General features: G+C 37.0%; 1 pseudogene; it reads left to right on the top strand.

The window, feature by feature from the left end:
* Nucleotides 1-22,789: 22,789 nt before the first annotated feature.
* On the top strand, nt 22,790-23,239 carry LOC102478079 (28S ribosomal protein S33, mitochondrial pseudogene; annotated as a pseudogene).
* Nucleotides 23,240-23,444: the final 205 nt, after the last annotated feature.

Raw genomic sequence — 23,444 nt, 5'->3', positions numbered from 1 at the left:
GAAATCACCCCCAGGGGGATGGTCATGCCACAGTTCCCTCTCTTCCAGTCTCCTCTCAGCATCTTGGCTATGTAGAAACAAATGCCTGGCATGCATTTTAAGCCACCCACTCCAGGACTCAAACTGTGGTTGACTACATGGGAGTCCAATGACCTAACCACCACACCATCTGCTGATTCCAAGATTAAAAATCAACTTAACCACTATTAAAAGAAAAATTAGGGACAGCCAAAGCTGTGCTGGTTAAAGTGACTTGATCTCATATCACCGACTGTGTGCTTCAAGACCTAGACCCAGCAGCTTGAAAAACACACCAGGCACATGTGCATGTGTGCCCAAAATCTTGAAAGGAGAATGAAAGAGAAGTGATTCCAATAGAGCATCCCACCTGGGGAGTGCTTCTCACTTTCTTTCTCTCTGTCTCTCTGTTGAGTGCACAGAACTTACAGCAAAATTTTTAAAAAAAGAAAAAAGGAAATAAAACTTAAAACAAAAGACTTTTTAAATAATCAACAGCTAAAAAAAAAATTTAGATAGGGACCAGCAGTTAGCGTAATGGCTATGTCGCTGGACTCTCAAGTAGTCAACTGTGATTCGTGTCCCAGACCTGGTGGCTTAAAACTCACGCCGGGCGCGTGTGCATGCATGCCCAAGATCCTGAGAGAGAATGGAGGAGAAGGGATTGCAGCATGGCCATCCCCCCTGGGGGGTGATCTCTCCCTTTCTGTCTCTCTGTCTCTCTCTGTCTGTCTGGTGAGCACACACGTCCTATAGCCAAAACCTCTCAAAAAAAAATTAGATTGAATAAAATTTTTGTAAAATAACATAAAATAAAATAAAACATGACCAAAATAAATCCCTTATGAAGAGATGATTTCTTAAAAAACAGATAAATAGTAAGGGTCTTTAAAAAGTGATTAAAAAAAGAACATATAAAAAATCTGTGCATGTATTGCAACATTTCTTTGCACCAAAATAAGCTCATACTTTAGATGATTTTTCCACCATTTAGAAAAATTAATAATTTTGTTATTCATGATAGATTGCCTGCATGCATATGCAAGAGTGAGAGAGAAAAAGAGAAAGAGATGAGCATCCGGTATAGGGTCTGATCCCACAAGATCCTCTTCCTCCAGTCCAATAACCCACTGGATTCTGGACATTCTTATGTGGCCAGCTTGTTTCATGGTTTCTAGATCAATGATGTAACTGCAGTAGCCGGTGGTATCTGACACCACTTCACAGTTCCACCCCAAAGCTACCCATATTAGATTCGATCTCTAGAACAATCCTGCATGGCAGCAGAGATGGACTCTAGACTCAGGTGTACTGGACGTTAAGGCCTCACACAAAACATTTCTTGTTTTTTTCTTTTTTCTTTTTAGAGAAATTCTTGATATAGGGCATCAGAGAGACAGACAGAAAGTGAGAAATCACACACTCCAGGGGGGATGGCCTTACTCTATTCTCCTCCTGGGACTTGAGGCATGTGAGTTTAAGCCTCTGAGTCTGGGACTTGAACTGTGGTTAACTAGGTGGGAGTCCAATGCCTTAACCACTATGCAATCTGCTGGCCCACAGACTGAACACTTTTAATTGTTATGGCATAGAAATATTTGCCTTAACTAGCCAAATCAATTTCTTCATCAGCAAAATGTTGGTGTGCCCTAAAGTTTAGTACTAGCTGTCACTTAACTAAGGTATTTGCCTAATAGAATGCCTTAAATTTTTGAGTGCTCAAAACTTGTAAATAAAGAATAAATGAACACAAATTTTTCACCTCCCTGCTTGTTTCCAGTTATAATTCATAGTCAGTAAAATAAAAATCAGTTTGCTAGGATTATAAGAAAGTTTTATTTACTTGTTCATGTTGTTGTCATAATAATTACTGTTGTTTTAACTTACCCTGACAAGGAGTTGAAACTATCAAGAGAGTGATGAATAATTCGCAATAAATCGAGAACTTAAATGTTGACTATTTTTTGGACAATTTTTAGTTTAAAAAGCTAGAATAATTTTTCTTTTCATCACAATTTTAGAACAAAAATATCTTCTAAGAAATTGTTATTGCAATCGTATGTAATTATTTTCTATCAGCATAGATTTTGTTTACTCTCTAAGGCAGCTGACATTCTGATTACTTGGTTTGTCACTGTTTTGCTTGTAGTCAACTATGCCTATTCAATGAGAAGCAGAATATACCTGGAACAAACAGCCTTGGCTTTTGCAGATGCTTAAAAACTCATTACATTGCCTTCATAAATAAATTAAATACTATTTTTGATTTTGTGTAAGTCATAGAATTTTAATTCACCATGGATTTGTCTAAGACTTTTCTATTTTATGAAAAAGTACTGTATTCTAACTTACATTATTATTTTGAAATTTAATAATTATTAACAAAACTAAACAATAGGACTTGAGTGATTGCAAACAAATCTTTTTGCTCTTGCTCACTGATTTTAAATTAAACTGAATCCTCTTGTACATTTACAATTGTATATATGTATATATAAATATATAAAAACGTACATATATATATATATTTTAAGTGTTTTCAGTAGGCAATGTGAACTGGTTGAAGAGAAATAGAGGGCAAGAGTGAGAAGGAAAATGAGAAATCATCCCCAGAGGAGTGGCCACATCACAATCCCTTCCCTTCCATTCTCCTTCTGGGATTTTGGGCACACATGTGTGTGCACCTGATGTGATTTTCATGCTAAGGGTGGAACTGTGGTCATCCATGTGAGAGTCCAGTGTCTTAACCACCATGCACTAAAATAATATTTTTAAAAGAATTATGCATTTAAGTTTATTTATTTATTATTATTTTAATTTGCTGTAGGGCATGTGTGCTCACCAGAGAGAGAAAGAGAGCAAGAAAGAGAGGGAAAGTGAAAACGTTAAGTCAACAGGTCCAGGATTCGAACTTCAGTTGGCCATGCCAGTGCCTCAACCACCATGTAACCTGCTGGCTGACCCAAAATAAAAATTGTATAAAGTTTTATTTCATTAATTTCCTCAGTAGAAGGGAGAGAGATAGATAGAGACAGAGTCCGAGGCACTCATAACAGGTCTTCACACTGTGATCTAAATCCGGCCTCATCCAAGATCATGGAGATACATATGCATGCCTTGCATGCACAGCGAACCCTCTGGACATGAGCCCGGGACCTTCTCCTGTAGCCTCAACCTTGCATCACGTTGTTACCATGGTAAGATTCTATTTTCTGAAGGACTGTATCAAAATAGAGTACTTCAAATTATCTCCAAAGCTTTTATAAACATAACAATTCTGAAACCTAGCTTTCCTAAGCCGTGTGCTATCACTTTAGAGATTACAGTATTAGTCATTTGCTCTTACAAAATCACTGTCCAAAAATGATTTTTTTCATATCACAATATTTATCATATTCATTTTTAATTTATTGTAATTGTTGTGATCATAGTGATGATGCATCCATATATTATATGTTTAATTACTGATTATTTCAGCTATATTTTTATTGTCTTGGACCCTCGCCCTTTAACACTACTAAATGTATTCATTAGTTTTATTTATTTATTTGGAGATATTTTTGCTATAAGGCTCATGTACTGACTGGGAGAGTTAGAGACAGAGAGACAGAAAGTGAGAAATACACCCCCCCCACACACACACACCAAGGGAGATGGCCCCACACAACCCCTTCTCTTCCATTCTCCACTTAGGATTCTGGCACACACACATTGTGCTGGTGTAAGTTTTAAGCCACTGGTTCCGAGACACGAATCTCAGTCGGCTGCATGGGGGTCCGGCACCTTAACCAGTACACCACCTGCTGGACCACTATTACCATAGTAAATGGAAAACAGATTATATGTGTGAAAATAAGTATCTAGTTATTCCATCGTTTCACTCATTTAAACCCAAATAATGCATTTACTGGCATGATTTGCCTTAAGTAAACCATCTTGCCGTTATTTTTCCAAATTGTCTTTCTTCTTGTTTATTTTTTTTCTCACTTCCTCTTTTTCTGTCATTTTTGGGAGATTTAGAACATGTATTTACAGATCAATTTCATTTTCTTTACTGAGTATTCACATTTAGGTATATCAAATGCTTTGCTATGATAGTTCTTGTGATAATGGCTATAATAAATGCCATTAAGTTATCACAGTCTACTTAGATGTATAGTGTGCCATTTTATTTCAAATGACACAATTTAGAACAGGAAAATTTAGACTTCTTCTAACTCCCCATACTTTATAGTACTGCTCTCATACTTTTCTTCTCCATAGTAGCAAACCCCACGATGGAGGGAAAACAAAACAAAACAAAAGATTATTTACATTGTTTATACTCACCTATTACAGTTTTCTATTATTTTGACATGTTAATTACTTCTAAAAAATTACTTTTGAAGAAGTCTATATAAATTCACCCTGAACAGTGAAAAGAATAGAAATTCAAGAAAGGTAAGTAAACAAAATGACCAAAAGTTATATTTTATACCATTAAACTATGTGCCACAAGTTTATAGAGTTATAACCCACGTGTTGTTTTGCAGAATCAACGATATATTTAAAATCTATAACCATAGCACATACGTGTCTAATTACACTAGGGGAGAAGGTATTGTTTCATAACTCCTTTATACTCTATATGGCAGATTTACATAGATAGATACACCTGCTTGTAGCTATCTGCTTCTATCTGTTGAACTCTATGTAATATATATAAAGCTGAATATCAAGGGACAAAGAAGGAATACACCAATGAAATCATTTTAGGTCAAATGACAAGAAATGAAGCAATGTAGCAGTGTTGTGAAAAGATAGTCTTCTGGGACCAGCAGATGGCATAGTGGTTACATCACTGGACTCTCACAAGGCTGACTGTGGTTCAAGCCTCAGACCCGATGACTTAAAAATCGAGCCAAGAGTATGTGCATATGTGTCCAAGATCCCTAGAGGAGGAGAGAGGAGAAGGGACTGTGGCATGGTGATCCTCCTTGGGGGGTGATATCTCACTTTTCCTCTCACTATCTCTGTCTCTCTCCAGTGAGTGCATGTACCTAAGGCAAAAACCTCTCAAAAAACAAAACAAAACAAAACAAAACAAAACAAAACAAAAAACAGAGAAAAGATAGTCTTCATAGTTCTCTTTATTTACATGTATTATTAAAATGGTCCTTTAGGATTTTCAAACTTCAGATGTACTGTGATAAACTGTAATTATATATTTATATTCCAGAATATGAAAATGTTACCTGGCATTCATTTAGATCAAAGGGGAGAAAGTCAGTAGATGACTGACGTTTAATTCCTACAGGCATAGGTAAGTCCAGTGACCTCCTTCATTATACTAACATTTGCACTAAAGCAACAAGGGTACTTAGAGGTTAATGGTAACTTGGTAATAGCACATGCAGAACTTCCCAACGAGGGTAGAATTATATGCATCTAAAATCCCATTGCATTGGCACTGCAAACTCTTCCTGAGAGTTCATTATCAGTGTCAGAATCAACATGTTCCAGGTTTTATTGATTAAATGACTGTTTTTCACAGGTGCATTACTTTATATAATTTTTCAGATTGAAAATTCTTTTCATGACATTTTTTAAACTTTCAATCTTGTTAATATTTTTAGATGTATTATAGCCATTCTGCTTATCTAATAGACAGTTTAATATGGCCTAAAAATGACTTTGAGTTTGCTGTTTTCTCCCATCCTGGGGTCATTAACAGGACTCCTCTTTTTTTATTTTTTTCTGGGTATTCAATTTTATTCCATTTTGTTGTTTTATCTATAGGGCTGTCCATACCTTCTTATACCTATCTTATGCCACATAAGAAGTAGTATATACCAAAAAAAATGCTACCTTGGAAAATATGTTATAGTTTAAATTTGCGTGATAATTCCTAACTACTTTTTTTCCAAGTCTTTTCTTATTTTTATTTTTTATTTTTTATCATCATAGTCTTGTTTATATTACATTGGATTGCATATAACTTTATAGAGTATTATATTGCTTTTTCAAAAGGGAATGCCATGCATATCAGTCAATATAGAGACATTAAACTCTCCACTTCATCATTCAATATCTTTTCATTGTTTTTCCTGATCATATTATTACTATTCCAATTATTTTTTTAAATAGTCAATCACTATTTCTCATTATGCTTGTAAAAAGTCTTTACCCATCATGAAATACTTCTCAGACCAATCCAATTGAGAATACTATACATGTCATCAACAGGTAATAAGCCATATCTGTGTCCCACTAACGTCCTGCCCCTCTATTTGTTCTCTTGCTATTTTTCTCTTTCCTCTTCTCTTCAACCCCGCTCCCCTGCCATTCCACACACTATCTTATTCTCGTTAAGTACTTTCACTGCTTTTATATTCTCCAATATGTCGCTCTTTACCATAGAGTGCAGATAGTCAGTATAAATTAAGTGGATACATACAACATCTTTCTTTTATAGTCTGGCTTACTTCACTCAGCAATAGATCCTTCATATCTGACCACTTTCTATCAAATGCCAGGGTCTTGTTACTTTTTATAGCTAAGTAGTATTCCATAGAGTATATATACCACACTTTGCCAATCCGTTCACCAGTTTGTGGACATTTTGGTTGGTTCCATGTCTTGGCAATCGTGAATAATGCTGCAATAAACACTGATGTGCAAGCACTTTTCCAGCTGAGCATTCTCCTCTCTTTTAGGTAGATACCCAGAAGTGGGATTGCTGGATCAAATGGTAGTTCTATTTGTAGATCTTTGAGGAAACTCCATATTATTCTCCACAGTGGCTGAACCAGTTAACATTCCCATCAACAGTGTAGGAGGGCTCCCTTCCTCTTTTTAACAGAACAGCCATGACCTACCTGGCGGTCCGTGGAATGGGAGCAGGTGTGAAGGTCACTCCCAAGTGTGCTATCATTATTTAAACCATGTAAAGCATCAGGATGCCAGCATCATTTATTGAGTTACACAAATGTCAATTGTATAATACTTGAGAGCGGGAAGATTGCATTTTTTCTTTTTAAATTAAAACAATGTTAGGTTAAACCCAACTCTTCCTTATAGCTTGAATACAGATACTTTACTGACTACATCCATTTTTTTTTTCTTATTAAAGGTTTTTGCCATAGGATATATCCCCTCACCCAATGGATAATGAGAGAGACAGAGAGATAGAAAGTGAGATATCATCCCCCCGTGGGGATGGCCACACTGCAACCCCTTCTCCAACTCTCAGGATATGGGGCATGCATGCACACATACTAAGTGTGATTTTCCAGGTCTTGGACTCAAACTGTTCGGCTATGTGGGAATCTAGCCCTATAACTACCACACCACTTGCTGAACCCCTGCTGATGACATCTTTTTATTGTTTATAAAGAAATCTATGTGATTCCTGACCTGATATTACTTTGAAAATACTGTTTTTCTTTTCTTAAAAAACAAAAAAACAAAACAAAACAAAAACTATTGAATGAGTACCAAATAGGATTAGAAAATCCCTACTCAGGATCAATGATTGTAAAAAGCAAAAGCAAATCATATTATTAAGTACCCAGGAGATGACTAGCATTTTGTTTAATAGTATCTACTAAATATAACATGTTCTTCTGAAATTGTGGTGTTTTCACTTTACACTGTGTTAAAACTTTAGTTTTCAAATATGTGACACATATAAAAGCTAAATCTGGTTTTTGAAACTAGAGACAATTTTACCCCAGATTCTCATAATTAAGAACTGGGATACTAATGGTCTATGAGCGCTGTTTAGTAAATTCCTTTTAGAAGCCTAGAGAGGAAAAGAAGCCCAATATACCAAATAATTAAACCAGTTAGACAATGATAATTACGATGGTAGTAATACAAACACAGTATATATAGAGAATGGATTACAAGGAAGGTATTAATTAATTTGGAGTAATACCATTCAGGAAGTATTTTATGCAAAATATAAAAAAAATAGCTAAATAAAAGGCCTGCCTTGGCTTTCTGATTGATGTACATACTCAAGAAAACCCGTCCACAGTTCAAAGTCCCTCTGCTCTGTCACCTTCCATGACTTTGACAGTCTGTATAACTAGGACAAGAGATATGTCATAAATCAAATATAAATTCTGGGAATGAGGACTGGTTTCACACCTGCCAGCTTTGTGGTCCATAGGCGCTACCTTGACAAAGGTCTTCCATGCCATGATTGATACGTCAGCAGCCATATCTTTGAACAGGTGACCCATTTCAAGAGGCTGAGTCGCTCAAACGAGGCATTTAAATGCTTCAGTTGAGTAGGTTAACTCTAAAATTTGATTACCAAAGATGGAGCCGGTGACTCTGTCCAAAAAATTTGGCAGCCCAAATGTTTTATACCAGTCTGGATTACTGATTCTTCAGAGAGAAGACAGCATAAACAGTGATAGGAAACATAATCTTGTTTCATTTTGCTTTTTTCTTTTTATAATATTGCTGGGGGAGGGTGGCAGATAGAGGAGCACTTATGTTGCCAACTCCCAATGGGCTGACTGTGGTTCGAGTCTTGGACTCAGTGCATTGAGAATCATGCCAGGCACGTGCCTGTGCATCCCCAAGGTCCCAGGAAGAGAATGGAGGAGAAGGAACTGTGGCATGGCCATCCCCCTCTGGGGAGTGATTTCTCACTTTCCCTCTCATTGTCTCCACCTCTCTCTCTCTCTTTCTAGTGAGTGCACATGCCTTAAAGCAACAACCAATAAAAAATTTAAAAAAAAATTGCTATAGGACACATGAAGTCACTGTGAGAGCGAGAAAGAGAAAAAGTGTTAAAGCACTGCCCAGGGGTGCTGGCTATACTGTAATTTCCTCTTCATTGACATTTTAGGATTTTGAACATGGGCTCACTTCCAAGACCCTGTCCCCATAACTGGCCATGTGGGATTCAGCCTTCTTAACCACCATGCCACCAGTTGCCCAAATCCTGCTTCTGTTAGAATCAACAAAGCTAGGGCATTTAATCATGTCTGTGTATCAGGAGAAATCTCCCTAGGAACCTGATCTATCAGTTAATAAAGATATCAGATAATGAAACCCCTTTCATACAACCGAACAACTCCTTTAATACAACCAAACCAACATATTTAATATCTGTAACTTTACCATCTTAAGAAATAAAGCATCTGTGGACATGTGCTTACATAGTGGATATATGTAACTCTAGTCTAAAGTTCACACATTTAGATGAAGTCTTCATTGATGTAGAACTCTGGAACTTCATGATGGATAGACCCACCATCAAGGCGTACAATTCAAATAGCTTTTAGGCTGCCAGTAGCAAGGTAGTTAAAGCGGTCAGATCCCACACGGTTAACTGTTCAGTCTGAGTCCCAGATCTGGCAGCTTGAAAAATATGCCAAGTGTATGTGGATGTTTGCCCAAACTTCTGAAAGAATGGAGAAATGGGAGAGAAGGTACTGGGGTATGACTATCCTCCATTGAGGGGAGGGGTATTTTCTGACTTTCTCTCTCCCTCTTTCTCTTTATATGTATGTGTGTGTGTGTGTGTGTGTGTGTGTGTGTGTGTGTATATTTGTCTCTCTGTAGTGAGTATACATGTCCTCTGACAAATTTAAAAAGCTATATATATATATATACGCACACACACACACAAATACACACACATATGAGTATATATTTGTGTGCGTGTGTTTATATACACACAGACTATATATACATATATAGTCATCTGCACTGTTAAGCATCCATTTCAATCTATTGTGGACACTTAAAACATTTTCTTTTGATGGGCCCATATTCAATATGACAGTATCTTATTCAGGCTCTGTAACTGTCGTTTAAACCTATTAGTCATCAATTATTTCAAAGAGTAATAGCTTAATTTTAAATGATTTATTTTTCTATTTTTCTTTTTAAGAGAGATGTTTTCTACAGGGCACATGCACTCACCAGAGAGAAAGAAAGACAGAAAGCAAGAAATCATCTCCTCGGGGGGAGGGGGGGATGACCCTGCTGCATCTTTTCCTCCATTCTCTTCTTGGGATTTTGGGCATGCACACACATGCACTTGGCATGAGTTTCAAATCTTCAGGTCTCGGACATGAACCATGGTTAGCCATGTGAGAGTCCAGCGATGTAACCACTTTCCCATCTGCTGCTCCCTAAAATGGTTTATTAAGTGACTTTCTCAATGAATGTATTGTCAAATTAACGTTTATAAATAATAAAAATTAGTCTACACAATTCAATTACTTTTCCATTTTTCTTCTTATTAGAATATCACTCATTGGGACCAGCAGTTAGCGTAATGGCTATGTCGCTGGACTCCCACGTAGTCGACCGCGGTTTGAGTCCCGGACCCGGTGGCTTAAACTCACGCCGGGCGCGTGTGCATACATGCTCAAGATCCCGAGAGGAGAATGGAGGAGAAGGGATTGCGGCGTGGCCATCCCCCCTGGGGGGTGATTTCCTGCTTTCTATCTCTCTGTCTCTCTCTGTCTGTCTGGCGAGCGCACGCGCCCTATAGCAAAAACCTCTCACAAAAAAAAAAAAAAAAAGAATATCACTCATCTGCTTACCATTCTTATGTTTACTTATAATTAACTGGACAGCTTCACTAAAATACTGTCTTTAATAATAAATCTTTACTTTCAGATTTGTTTGTGTATAACACTGTAATTACTATATTGGCAGTTCTTCAGTATCTAGGAAGGGTCCAAGGCACTTATCAAAATCTTCGAGATGCCATAGTAACGTTCTAATCATAAAAAATAAGTTAAACAGCACTATATTTAAAATAAGTGTATCTTTTTTTTTTAAGTTTCATTTATATTTTTCATGATAAAGAGAGACAGTAAGAGAAACAGGCACTCCTCAGAGAATCTTCTCGCTGTGATCCACTCTCAGTCCCAGCCAGCCCCTGATCATGGAAACCCTTGTGCCCTACATGCTCAGAGACATCTCCAGATGCAGCCTTATGGTGTTGTGTCAACCCTGCTCCACCAACTGTCAGGGAAGAAATCCATCTTATTAGACATCATGACCCATCTTCTTTCACCCCAGATATGCTAGACACATATATGCAAGCAACTGAAAAATAGACATGCTTTTTTGCTTCTGTTTTGTTTTGTTATAGGGGATATGAACACTTCAGGGGGACCAAGAGCAAGAGTGAGAAAGTGAAAAACTGCCCTGCAAGGAGGATGACCACACCACAGTCTGTTTTCCTCCATTGTTCTCTTGATATCTGGGGAATGGGCACACACACCAGGTATGATTTTCAACCCTCTAGTCAGCTGGAACCTCGCAGTTAGCCTTGTGGGATCCAACACCTTAACTTCCACATTACCAGTCCGTCCCACAGACATCTCTGACACTTTGATCTAAGCAGTACTCTAGCGTGACTTTTTAAGGTATTCACTGTGTTCTCCCTTATTCTCTCAAATGTCCTTCTTCCTCAAAACCCACAAAACCATTTTTAGTAAATCAGGATACTTAAGCACCTTTTAAGAAGATACCGTCTCTTAAATAAATGATTCTCGTCTCTCTTGAGCTGAAGTAACAGAGTTGAATTATTTTAAATAATACAGATGGAAAAAAAAAGAACTCCACTGCTGAACTACTTACATATACTAAATGCAAAAGCCCTTCCTTTCAATGATCTTTATTTTTTTGGTTGAAATTGGAAATGGAGCTGCGACTCAAGTTCAGGTCAATAAAATGTATAATGATAGGTGAAATCAGCAACTTAGAAGACCCCAGAGGCAATGAAAATAGAAGCCTATGTACTGTAAAGGTTTGCATAAATTTGAAGTTGAACTCCCACTGTGGCTCATAGAACTCTTAAGGTCAGTGAAGTTTAAGTAGATATCCAGAGGCAGGAATACGTTCACTAAATTCTGGACCATGATGCACACTGTGACAGTGTTAAAGTGCCTGCCTGCTTTTTGAACCTGGGAAGTTTATCATTCATAGTATAACTGCACGCAATCATTTTGTCAAAACAATGTCTGCAGCGTACTTTGCCAACTTAAGCCTGTAAATGGTGAGAAACTGGATCCCAAGCAAAATGGATGTTGAGTTCTGTGGGATGAACAATGCCCAGTCTGGTTTATCAGCACCTTTTCAACCTGTGTGAGAGGCCAAAGGCAAATCAAAAGTCACCAAGAGCTACTCTCCGTTTTCTCAAAATGTGTCCAGGTTTTGCACATCTCTTCTACTTCTTTTGGATGAACATTGCTATATCTATATCTATCTATATATATATATATCTTATAGATGCAATATATATATATAGATAGCTATAGATATAGCTATAGATATAGCTATCTATATATATATATCTTAGAGATGCAATATATATATAGATAGATAGATAGATAGATAGATAGATATAATTATATCTATATATATTTTTTTCTGATTTGTTGTTGCTTACTTTAATTTGACTTGATCTTTTACAGACATAGGAGAATGGATGCTTAATCTCTGCATACAACATAGAGTAAGAATTATTAAATTCTAGGCCCAGAAAGTGGTATAATCATTACATTGCTAGACTCCCATGTAGTCAACAGTGGTTTGAGTCCTGGACCCCGCAGCTTAAAACTCATGCAGGGTGTATGAGTTTGTGTGCCCAAAATCGTGAGAAGAGAGTGGAGGAGAGGGACAAGCAGTTGGTGTAATGACTGTGTCGCTGGACTCTCATGTAGTTTACTGTCGTTTGAGTCCCAGACTTGGTGGCTTAAACTCACACTAGGCATGCATGCATGTGTGCCCAAGATCCCGAGAGGAGAATAGAGGAAAAGGGATTGTGGCATGGCCATCCCCTCTTGGGGGTGATTTCTTGTTTTCTGTCTCTATCTCTCTCAGTCTTTCTGGTGAGTGCACACGCCCTAGCAAAAACCTCTCTCAAAAAAAAAAAAAAATGAGTGGAGGAGAAAGGATTGTGCCATAGACATTCCCCTTTAACCCTCAGAGAGGGAATTTCTTGCTTTCTTTCTCTCTATCTCTCTGGCAAGTGCACATGCCCTATAGAAAAATTTCCCCCAAAAATAAATAAATTTCCTTTCCAAATCCAGTTCTATCTGCAAGAATCATGTTGTCTAGAAAGAAAGTCACATAACCTAACTATTGGTTTTAACTAAAATTTTAAAACAAAAAATGGATTCCTAAATGTGAATGTATGTCTAAAAACAATTTGTATATTTTAAATTTGTTTCTCACTTGTTACTATGAATGTGGTGCACTATGTCATTATTTTACAAATCAGAATTATTTTGGACCCTTTAGCCATCATTATCTGTTAAGCTACTGCTTACAAATTGCTTTAATAAAATATTCAATTAAAATCTAGATGTTTTTAGTGCATATTAAATTAATAATCACCAATTCCACAGTTGCATTTTAATGAGAATTGGTTTGCATACAAGCTTAACCACTTTCAAATTACATGATCTTTTGCAATCCTTTAAGTATCTAAGTTACATGTCTTTCGCTCTTATTATTTTTATTTATTTACTTTTTAATTTGGTAAGGTCATGTGTGCTCAATGAAGAGGGAGAAAGAAAAAGAGAGAAAAATTGAGAAAGCATCCACCATGGGGAATGGTCCCACCACAATCCTTTTCCTCTCTCTCTCCCTCCTTGTGAAATTTTACGTATGTATCCAAACTTTCTTGGTGTGGTTTTTGAGCTGCTGGGTCCAGAAATGAAACAGTCAGCCATGAGGATCCAGCGACCTTAATCACCCCTCCACAGCTGGTCCCAAATCTTTCTCTCATAAAATGGTCTTGAAATAACTACATTAAAGTACTGTGAATATGTGGTAATTTAGATACTAATTACAGTGCAGAACAAGAGGTCATTATACTAGTTCAATTAATATCATAAGGATGTAAAGTATGGTCTGTCATCCTTCAGTTTAAATGAAGATAAATCAGTTAAAACTATATGTTAAAGTTCTTAAAATTTTGGCTTCATTTGATTGTCAAAATGTTATTGCTAATGTCACTGTAAATTATAAATAATGATAAACATGTCAATGGCTTATAATTTTTTTCTATAGGAATTATATATTTTATTATGCAATTAAATATTTTATTATTCAATTAAATTATTTATTATTATTATATTTTTTATTTGGTATAGGGCACGTGAACTCACCAGAGAGAGATAGAGAGAGAGAGACAGAAGAAAACAAGAAAGCAAGCCACCAAGTTCTGGGACTCCAGCTGTGACTGGCCATGTGGGAGTCCAGTGCCCCAACCACGATACCACCCTCTGGCCCCATGTGGTTTTTAAAATGGGGGACCAGTAGGTGACATGGTGGTTAAGGCACTGGACACTCCTACATAGAGATCATGGCTCAAGTCCTGGACCTGGTGGCTTGCTTCCTCTTTCTCTCTGTTTCTCTCTGGTCAAGTTAAAATAAATACAATTAAATAAACAATTATTTTTTTAAAAAGACATAGGAAGATAGCTATCCTTCAAGCATTTTTATTAATGATTCCTCTTTACATGGCCTAAACACATGATGCCATGTTGTGTTCAACTCCTCGCTGAGCTGCAAGTACTGTTTTTGTATCACTGCTTTGGCTACTTCAGTGTGGATTATCAGGATTTACTCTGACGCTGAAAACCTGTGTCAATTAACCACACTACTGTGCTTAAGGCTTCTATTATTGTACAATAGACCTTCTACTAGATTCCCTCGGTTCCGCATCATAACTTCACCGTATTCCATATTAGTCTCCTGAAATCAATGTCTGTGCTTATTTCCCTCGTTAAGCTAGAGTTTAGCTTTCAAAATTAAAGCCACAGAAAAATTTCAAATATAAAGGAAACTGCTTAGCAAATAAATATGGAGAACAAGAGAAAGAAGAACAAGAAAGAGGGAAAAAGAGAGGAGAGGTTCAACTACTGTGAGATGAAAATGGTACTCATGGACTTTATATTTCTTATAAACAAAGATGAAAAGAGAGAGAGCCAGAATTTTAATATCCTGAAATATTCCAAGTTATCTGGACATTAGCAAGTTCAAAGTTTATGCGTGAAATGTCAGCTAATGCTTTGTGTATGATTTGGCAGCCTTCCGGTATTTTCTGTTTTGTCTTTGGCATAGCTAATCGATTCCTGTGTTTCAATTTTCATGTCTTGGATTTTTTGCATAATTATGTATCTTTATACCTCTTGAGTTTTGAAATTGAAGGCCACAGCCTCAAACCCTTATCTTGCTTAGCTGAGGAGTACAGTTTTTTCTTTTCTTTTAGATTTTTGCTATAGAGCACATGCTCTAACCACAGAGACAGAGAGACAGAAAGTTAGAAATCACTGCACCCCAGGGGAATGGACATGCCACAATCTCTTCTTCTCCATTCTCTTGTGCTTTTGGGCATGCACACACATGCTTCCAGTGTGAGTTTGAACCGCTGGGTCTGTGACTCAAACTGCAGTTGGTTATGTGGGAGTCCAGCAATGTAAACATAATATCATTTGCTAGTCCAGAGTACAAATGTTTTTAAATAAAGTGATGATTCATTTTCAAGAATTCAAGCACATTATACTTTTTTGGGGACCAGCAGTTAGCGTAATGGCTATGTCGCTGGACTCCCACATAGTCGACCACGGTTCGCGTCCCGGATGTGGTGGCTTAAAACTCATGCCGGTTTCATGTGCATGCGTGCCCAAAATCCCGAGAGGAGAATGGAGGAGAAGGGACTGCAGTGTGACCATCCCCTCTGGGGGATGATTTCTTGCTTTCTATCTCTGTCTGTCTGTCTCTCTGTCTCTCTCTCTGTCTGGCGAGCGCACGTGCCTTAGGGCAAAAATTCTCAAAAAAAAGTAAGAGAAAGGTACAGAGGAATTTTTGAACTATCTACAATTTTTATGTGGCAAAAAAAAAAAAACAAAAACTATTCTATTGGGTCCCTGGGAAAGTCATGATGCATTTTTGCATAGAAAAACATAGAAAAATGTGTCATGATTTTCCTGATGACCTAATAAAGTAAAACATTTATTTTAAAAACTGGAGGGGAGGAGACAAGATTGAAATACCCCTATTCTGTTCCCAATCTCATAAAGAATCGTACAGGACCTTCGTGAAAGTGTATCCAAGGGTTCCTTTGAGCTGTGATAGTTTCTCAGATTTCCTTAGTTTGTGATGACTGCTAGTTTTGAGGAGTGCTTGACTGTCCATGGTAACACATTCGATCTCAGGAAACTCCTCCCAGTTTGTCAGAAAAGTTTTATTGTTAGGCAGGGTGGTAGAAGATGGTACAAAGAACCAAATATGTGAAAATGTTATCCCAGAAGTTAAAAACCACTTCTGGAGGCCAGTAGGTGTCATAGTGGTTAAGATTCTGGACTCTCTCATGGTCTACTGTGGTTCAAATCCTGGACCCGGCAGCTTGAAACTCATGCCAGGCACATGTACATGCATGCCCTAAATCTCAGGAGGAAAATGGAGGAGAGGGAATCATGGCATAGCCATCCCCTGGGGGGGTGGGTTCTCATTCTTTTTGTCTCTCTAGTGAGTTCATATACTCTATAGCAAACACCTGCCCCCCATCCCTCCAAAAAACTCCTCTGAACTTCTCAGAATTAGAAAAGGGAACAAACTGTCCTATTTAAGAAATTTCTAAAATTGTGAATGTGAATTCATATGCCACGTTGCGACAGATCATGAGCTTCTGATTTCATTACTTGACCAACCACCCTGGGACAGAATCCACATCCATGGTGTTTATGCAAAGTAATAGAAAAGTGAATTTTCAGGGAGACCTGAATACTACACTGAAAGTATGATTGGACTCTTCTGTCTCAGTGATAGATGATGAGATAGCAAAATACAATGTTGCAGTAGCTGAGTCTAGAGAGTGACATGGTGGTTAAGGTGCTGGACAATCCCATATGGCTGACCATGGTTTGAGTCCTGGACCTGATGGCTTGGTTTATCACTTTCCCTCTGTGTGTGTGTGTGTGTGTGTGTCTGGCCAAATTAAAATAAATGCATGAATGAATAAAATTAAGTAAATAATTCTAAAAAAAAAGTTGTAGTTGCATTTTGGGAAATTTTATGGAGAACAATTCCAACTACAAGGTGGTTGAGTGAAAACTGGAAGTTAATGTTTTAGAAGAAAGTAAATGAGCCAATGAGTATGAATAAAGATAAGTGGAAGAGGAGTAATTATGGCCTTCAATCAAAAACCACAAAATCAAAGGAAAAGGTGTGTGTGTGTGTGTGTGTGTGTGTGTGTGTGTGTTTAATGCTCTTAATGTAGAAGAGTAAAGAAAATATGTCTGCGGTCAATTACAGAGACATATATAACAGATACAGCAGAAGGTATAACTTACATTGAGGAGGGAAGACTAGAGAGAAACAATTAAAAAAGGTGGGTGATGGAGAAATAGGAAAGTTAGAAGATTGGTAAGAATAAGAGATTAATACTCATGGGTAGAGAGTTATGATATCAAGAGGAGGTTATATCATTACACCTTTGAGCCTGTGTCTGGTGAAGGTTGTTGGAGTGGAGTAAATATATGATCAAGAATACAGGCTATGGAACTTATAAAAAGTAAAGTTTCTGGATGTGCAACTCTGTAGACATCAAAGATTCTCAAAAGCAGGGTATATAAAAAGAATAACTAATAATAGTTTAATGGTAGCAGAGCAAGTTGATAAAGAAAGGTTAAAAGTAACATACTTTGTAGGTATTAATACTGAAAAAGAGTGGGTCTATTTTTTGAATACATAATTGTGGACTGAAAAGACATTTGGGGGAACCAGCAGTTAGCGTAATGGCTATGTCGCTGGACTCCCACGTAGTTGACCGTGGTTCGCGTCCCGGACCCGGTGGCTTAGAACTCACGCCAGGCGCGTGTGCGTGCGTGCCCAAGATCCCGAGAGGAGAATGGAGGAGAAGGGATTGCGGCGTGACCATCCCCCCTGGGGGGTGATTTCTCGCTTTCTGTCTCTATGTCTCTCTCTGTCTGTCTGGCGAGCGCACGCGCCCTATAGCGAAAATCTCTCCAAAAAAAAAAAAAAAGACATTTGGAAGACTAAAAAATGCTGTATCTTACATCAGTTCAATTCTCACATTTGAATATGAATCTTTTATTTACATATTAATCTTTTAATTACATACTAAGTTTGTATTTGTAAGTATACAGAGACACACTTTTATTGAAGCTTAAAAGTGAATCAGAGGGAAAGCAAGAGTAAAAGAGGAATGGATAAGAGGAATGGTCTTTATCAAATGGTCATTAAAGACTGATATTTATATGGGAACAAGCAGTTAGCATAATGGCTATGTCGCTGGACTCGCATGTAGTCGACCGCGGTTCGCGTCCCGGACCCGGTGGCTTAAAACTCACGCCGGGTGCGTGTGCGTGCGTGCCCAAGATCCCAAGAGGAGAATGGAGGAGAAGAGATTGTAGCATAGTCATCTACCCCGAGTGTTGATTTCTCATTTTCTATTTCTCTGTCTCTTTCTGTCTCTCTGTCTCTCTCTGTCATTCTGGCGAGCGCATGTGCCCTATAGCAAAAACCTCCCCGAGAAAAAAAAAAAAGTGAATCCAAAATACAGTTTAACAATTATATTTACTTATTTATTTATTTTGAGAGCTTTTTGCTATGGGGCAAGTACACTCCCCAGAGAGACAGAAAGAGACAGAGAAATAGAAAATGAGAAATCAACACTCGGGGTAGATGACTATGCTACAATCTCTTCTCCTCCATTCTCCTCTTGGGATTCTGGACACACACACATGCCCAGTGTGAGTTTCAAGCCACGAGTCCAGGACTTAAACCATGGTCGACCATGTGGGAATCCAGTGACATAACCATTATTATCCTATCTGCTGGTTCTAAAGACATTTATTAATATGATCACACTGTGTAGATAAAAAGTGAAAAAAATAATAAAAAGGAAAAAGCCAGCTCTCATGGTGCTACGCAGTGTTCTTCACAGTTAAAACATGGTGAGAGGTCTGGGGTTTACATCCTGAGGTCTCCCTGCACCTGATGGGAACTCACTCCCGTGTGGTCATAATCCTTGCTAGCTGGGTCTCGGGCAGATGGCAACATAATGACATTTTTTAGAGTGCCTGTTTTTCTCTCTCTCTCTCCTTTTTTCCCTCTCTATATTTCTCAGGTAAGAAGTAAACTTTTCAAAAGCTAAAACATCATTTAACATAATAATTAAACCTATGAAAAGATATAGTCGTTACATGTCATATTTTAAGTTTCACAAAAGGATAAAAATTCTCCCCTAATTAGGTAAAAAGGATTGATATATATCAATATCATATGCTTTTATGAAATAAGATTTTCAGTGCTGTCTGGGCTTCTAAATATATATCACCTCCTTTTTTGAATTGGAATAAAATTACTTCATAACAAAAATACAGTATTTCATTAGGCATGTTATGTTTCTGTGATCATTTATACGAGAGCTAAGGCCAATTTCATGCCAGGATGTGTTCTAAGTGCTTTCCATGTTTTATCCCATTTAATTCTTATCACAGTCCTATGATGTAAATGCTATTATCTGCATTTTACAGATGAAGAAAATGTGACATAGTGTTTAGTAGGTTGTATAAATTCTAGAGCTAGTACTTGAAGAAGTCAGGTTCAAATCTAAGTGTGATAATTACTGAATTTGTTGTTCAGTTGCTAAAGAACAAATATATCATTCATCACATATGTTTTAAACTAGGATTTTTCAGTTCTACTTTTTTTTTTTTTTTGAGAGATTTTCACTGTAGGGCGCGTGCGCTCACCAGACAGACAGAGAGAGACATAGAGACAGAAAGCGAGAAATCACCCCCCAGGGGGGATGGTCACGCCGCACTCCCTTCTCCTCCATTCTCCTCTCGGGATCTTGGGCACGCACGCACACGCGCCCGGCGTGAGTTTTAAGCCACCGGGTCCAGGACGTGAACCACGGTCGACTACATGGGAGTCCAGCGACATAGCCATTACGCTAACTGCTGGTTCCCAAGTTCTACTTACTTTTTGAAAGGCAAGTGAATGTTAGGCATCTAGAGATCACAGTCCACATACATATTTATCTTGGTTATATCACATATTCTGTAGTGACAGATTTCTAATAAATAAATCTTATTTAACTGATCACTAGTGATTTATTTTCCACAACTTGCACATGAAAGCATTTAAAATGCCTTTCAATATTGCTAGAGAAGTTGACAAAAATAAAGTAAAATAAAATTGACATATAGCACTTGTGCAATGTTGTTTGTGAAAGGTATTAAACGAATGTGACAAATTTGTCATGTAGCAAATTGAAACTTCAAGATTTATTTTGGGTAATGGTACCTACAAAGTAAGTGTTGGAGTATTAAGTGGAAATAGAGTCCTTATTTTCTTATTTTGGTTTGCTCATTTATTGAGAGTCCCTTTCTCCTTTCTGTCTTTCTGTTTCTCTCTTTTAAATTATTTACTTTAACCCCATTTGGAGATAGAAACTAATAAGAATGACTATCTCAAGAGAGTGTTTAATTTTTGTGTATTTTGGGACATCCTCTAATTCCACTTATATTTCAAAATTAGGAATCTTGGGGATTTTTAAAAACATACACATACATATATGGCTACGTGTGTGTGTGTGTGAAAGAGAGATTAACCTCTTTGTTTTCAGTAACTAATCATCTCAGGATATTTATCTTATTCTCCATAGAGCAGTAATGAGAAAATTGAAATACTGTAGGTAAAATATTTAACCCATTGTATAGATGTAGTAGTCTCCAAAAAAGTAGTTTGTACAATCTTTATTATGAACCAAGCCAGGCTTTAATAAGTACAAGTAGATCTGATCTTATTGCATTTGCTTAATACTTGGCTTTCAAAACACTTCTCAGTTGTAACATTTGCAATAGAATGAATTTTGTCTACCCCTTTGATACATTATTTCGATGAAAATATCAGAAAAAATAATAGCTTAAGTTACTGTTTATATTTGAAAGTAATCTAATTCTTGAACAAGACTTGGTGCTGGGCTTTTTGTCCATCATCAGCCTTCATGTACTGGTAATTACTCCATTAGGTAAAACCAGAATAAAAATATATTTCAACTTATTTTTTATGTTTTATATAAATTCTCATATAAAACAAGTTATAGGGTATCTCATAAATCTATATGCAATATATTTAATGAGTGTTGAGTTTTAGTTTTACAAGACAAAAACCATTATGGAGGCCTAATTCCACACTATTTAAGAATCCCATCAAATCAGAAATGTGAATATCCTAGGAATTACTAGAAAAATCAGTCATGTACTAGTTGAGAACAGTTTTTCTGATTTTCCCATTTGTAATAAATGAGTTGTCTAAAAGCATTATATATGGCTGTGTAGAAGAGGCATTGTGTTAAATTCGTGTTAGTGACAATTTCATGCAACTCATGGAACTGAATGGCCAGGGTCTTCTGATATATTCTGAAACATGGACCGTGCTTTATGCTTGAATACATTGCATAAATCTTTTGTTTTCCTTCTATGGGACTTAAGATATTTGGAAATTTTATAGTCAACTTTAATATTTAGTTTACGGTTTGTTTTTACATTTATTTGAAAAATGGCGTACACAAATTCCTTCATATGGCTAGGGACTCTGCTTCTTGTAACAATAGCTCCTAGCTTAGGTGATTGACAAGGATGGTTCTCTTCTTATGACCTTTCCTGAAAGAGGAAAATTAATCTTTTGGACTTTTCTTAGATGATTCAATTTATACACACACTTTTATCACTTTAGGATCACAATTGGAATTACAAGTCCTTATACTGAAAATATTTTTTTTATTCTAACGTATAAATCTTTGTGGAATTTTTGGTGCTCAATTAAATGAATATACTCTGATAAGTGCTGAGACTTTTCTTCTAGGGTGAAGGTCATTGGTGTTTGGTGCTACTATAGCTCTGTAGGAAATGTGTGCATGCAATGGAAGAGTTTCTACAAAGGACTAAACTTTTTGTGTAGCATATGATTTCCAATGAAAAGTAAGTGGACAATTTGGAGACTGTAGTTTGCAAGTGTAAGACAGATTTTGATATTTTCATATCTAAAGTATAGAAGAAAATAATAAAAAAAAGCTCAAGCCAAAAATATCCTGTCTTTTGTTTTTAATCACTATTTATTTTTAGTGGTTAAATAATCATGGCATGAGTAATAAATGAAAACATATATTTAAATACATTTTCTTACCTTATTATTTCGCTAGATTATTTATTTTGAAATATACTTGTGTATAAGACATTTTTCTTGGCTTTTCCTTTTGTAGCATTTAATACACTCTTACATAATTATATAACATTAGTCTTTCCCACAAAATTGAAAGTTCCATGAAGCAGGGACTGTTCCTCTTGATAGGTCCCCCAGGACCTTGTATACAGTAGCTCTTCAAAATTCTTTCCTGGTCCAGCCTTTTATCCTGTACATTTTTCTTATAAGACAGTCTCAAAAGAGTAGGTAAAGAGGCACATGAAGTTTGTGAGCTTGGTGGTGGAGACCATGACTGAAGGGCCAGAGATAAAAGAAGTTTAGGGCTGGGTAAGAGGGCAAATAAGCAAAGAGTAATGAGGAAACTACCTGATAGTCATTTAAGGAAGGTTCTTCTCCACTTCCTCAATATCCCATCCCCACTCCAAACAAGTCATTAAACAATCATTAATGTATTAATTTCACTAGAGAATGAGGTAAACCTCAGATAATAGATCCAAGGCCAAAATAATTTTGCAAAATTAGAATGTGTTCAAGAAACTAGTTACAATTTAACTGGATGAGACTCCAACACATAGATGACTATGTTTCTCCCAACAGCCTTCATCTAGGAAGAGGACATGAGGCGAGGAAGATCCGGGCCAGAAGGACTCTGCACTTTGCTACTCAAGAACTGTCTTCACTTTCGGAATATGCCTTGTACCTGAATCGTCTGAGCACTCGACTGTTTGGGAAGTTGCCAGACCTACTGATTCTAAATCCATGAAAGTGGTGGAACTGTTCAGTGAACAGCCTTTGGCCAAGAGGAAGGAGACTTATGATTGGTATCCAAATCACAATACCTATTTTGCACTCGTGGAAACACTTCGTTTTCTTGGTCTCTACGGATATGAGCATCAAGATTTTAGGGATGAACAAATGCGTTTAAAGAAGCTTTGTGGAAAGGGGAAACCACGGAAAGGAGAAACCATGGAAAGGAGAAGGGAAAAGAGCAACAAAAAAGAAATAATGTCAGCCCATCAAGAGCGGACATTTCCTCGGTGACTGAGAAGAAAGTGCATTTATGGTTCTTCACATGTTGGAGGAATGTCCTCTTCCTAAATGAAGAATTTTTTTCGTTTTATTATTTATTATTTATATTCCATCATTGTACATGTCTATAGTGCACAATATAGTTTTTCAAAATATGTTTGAAGTACATAACAACCTAATCA

This window comes from Tupaia chinensis, unplaced genomic scaffold (genome assembly GCF_000334495.1).
Source record: "Tupaia chinensis unplaced genomic scaffold, TupChi_1.0 Scaffold000657_1, whole genome shotgun sequence".
Classification (NCBI taxonomy): Eukaryota; Metazoa; Chordata; class Mammalia; order Scandentia; family Tupaiidae; genus Tupaia; species Tupaia belangeri.
The sequence above is the reverse complement of the archived record's forward strand: the minus strand, read 5'-3'. Positions and strand labels throughout refer to the sequence as shown.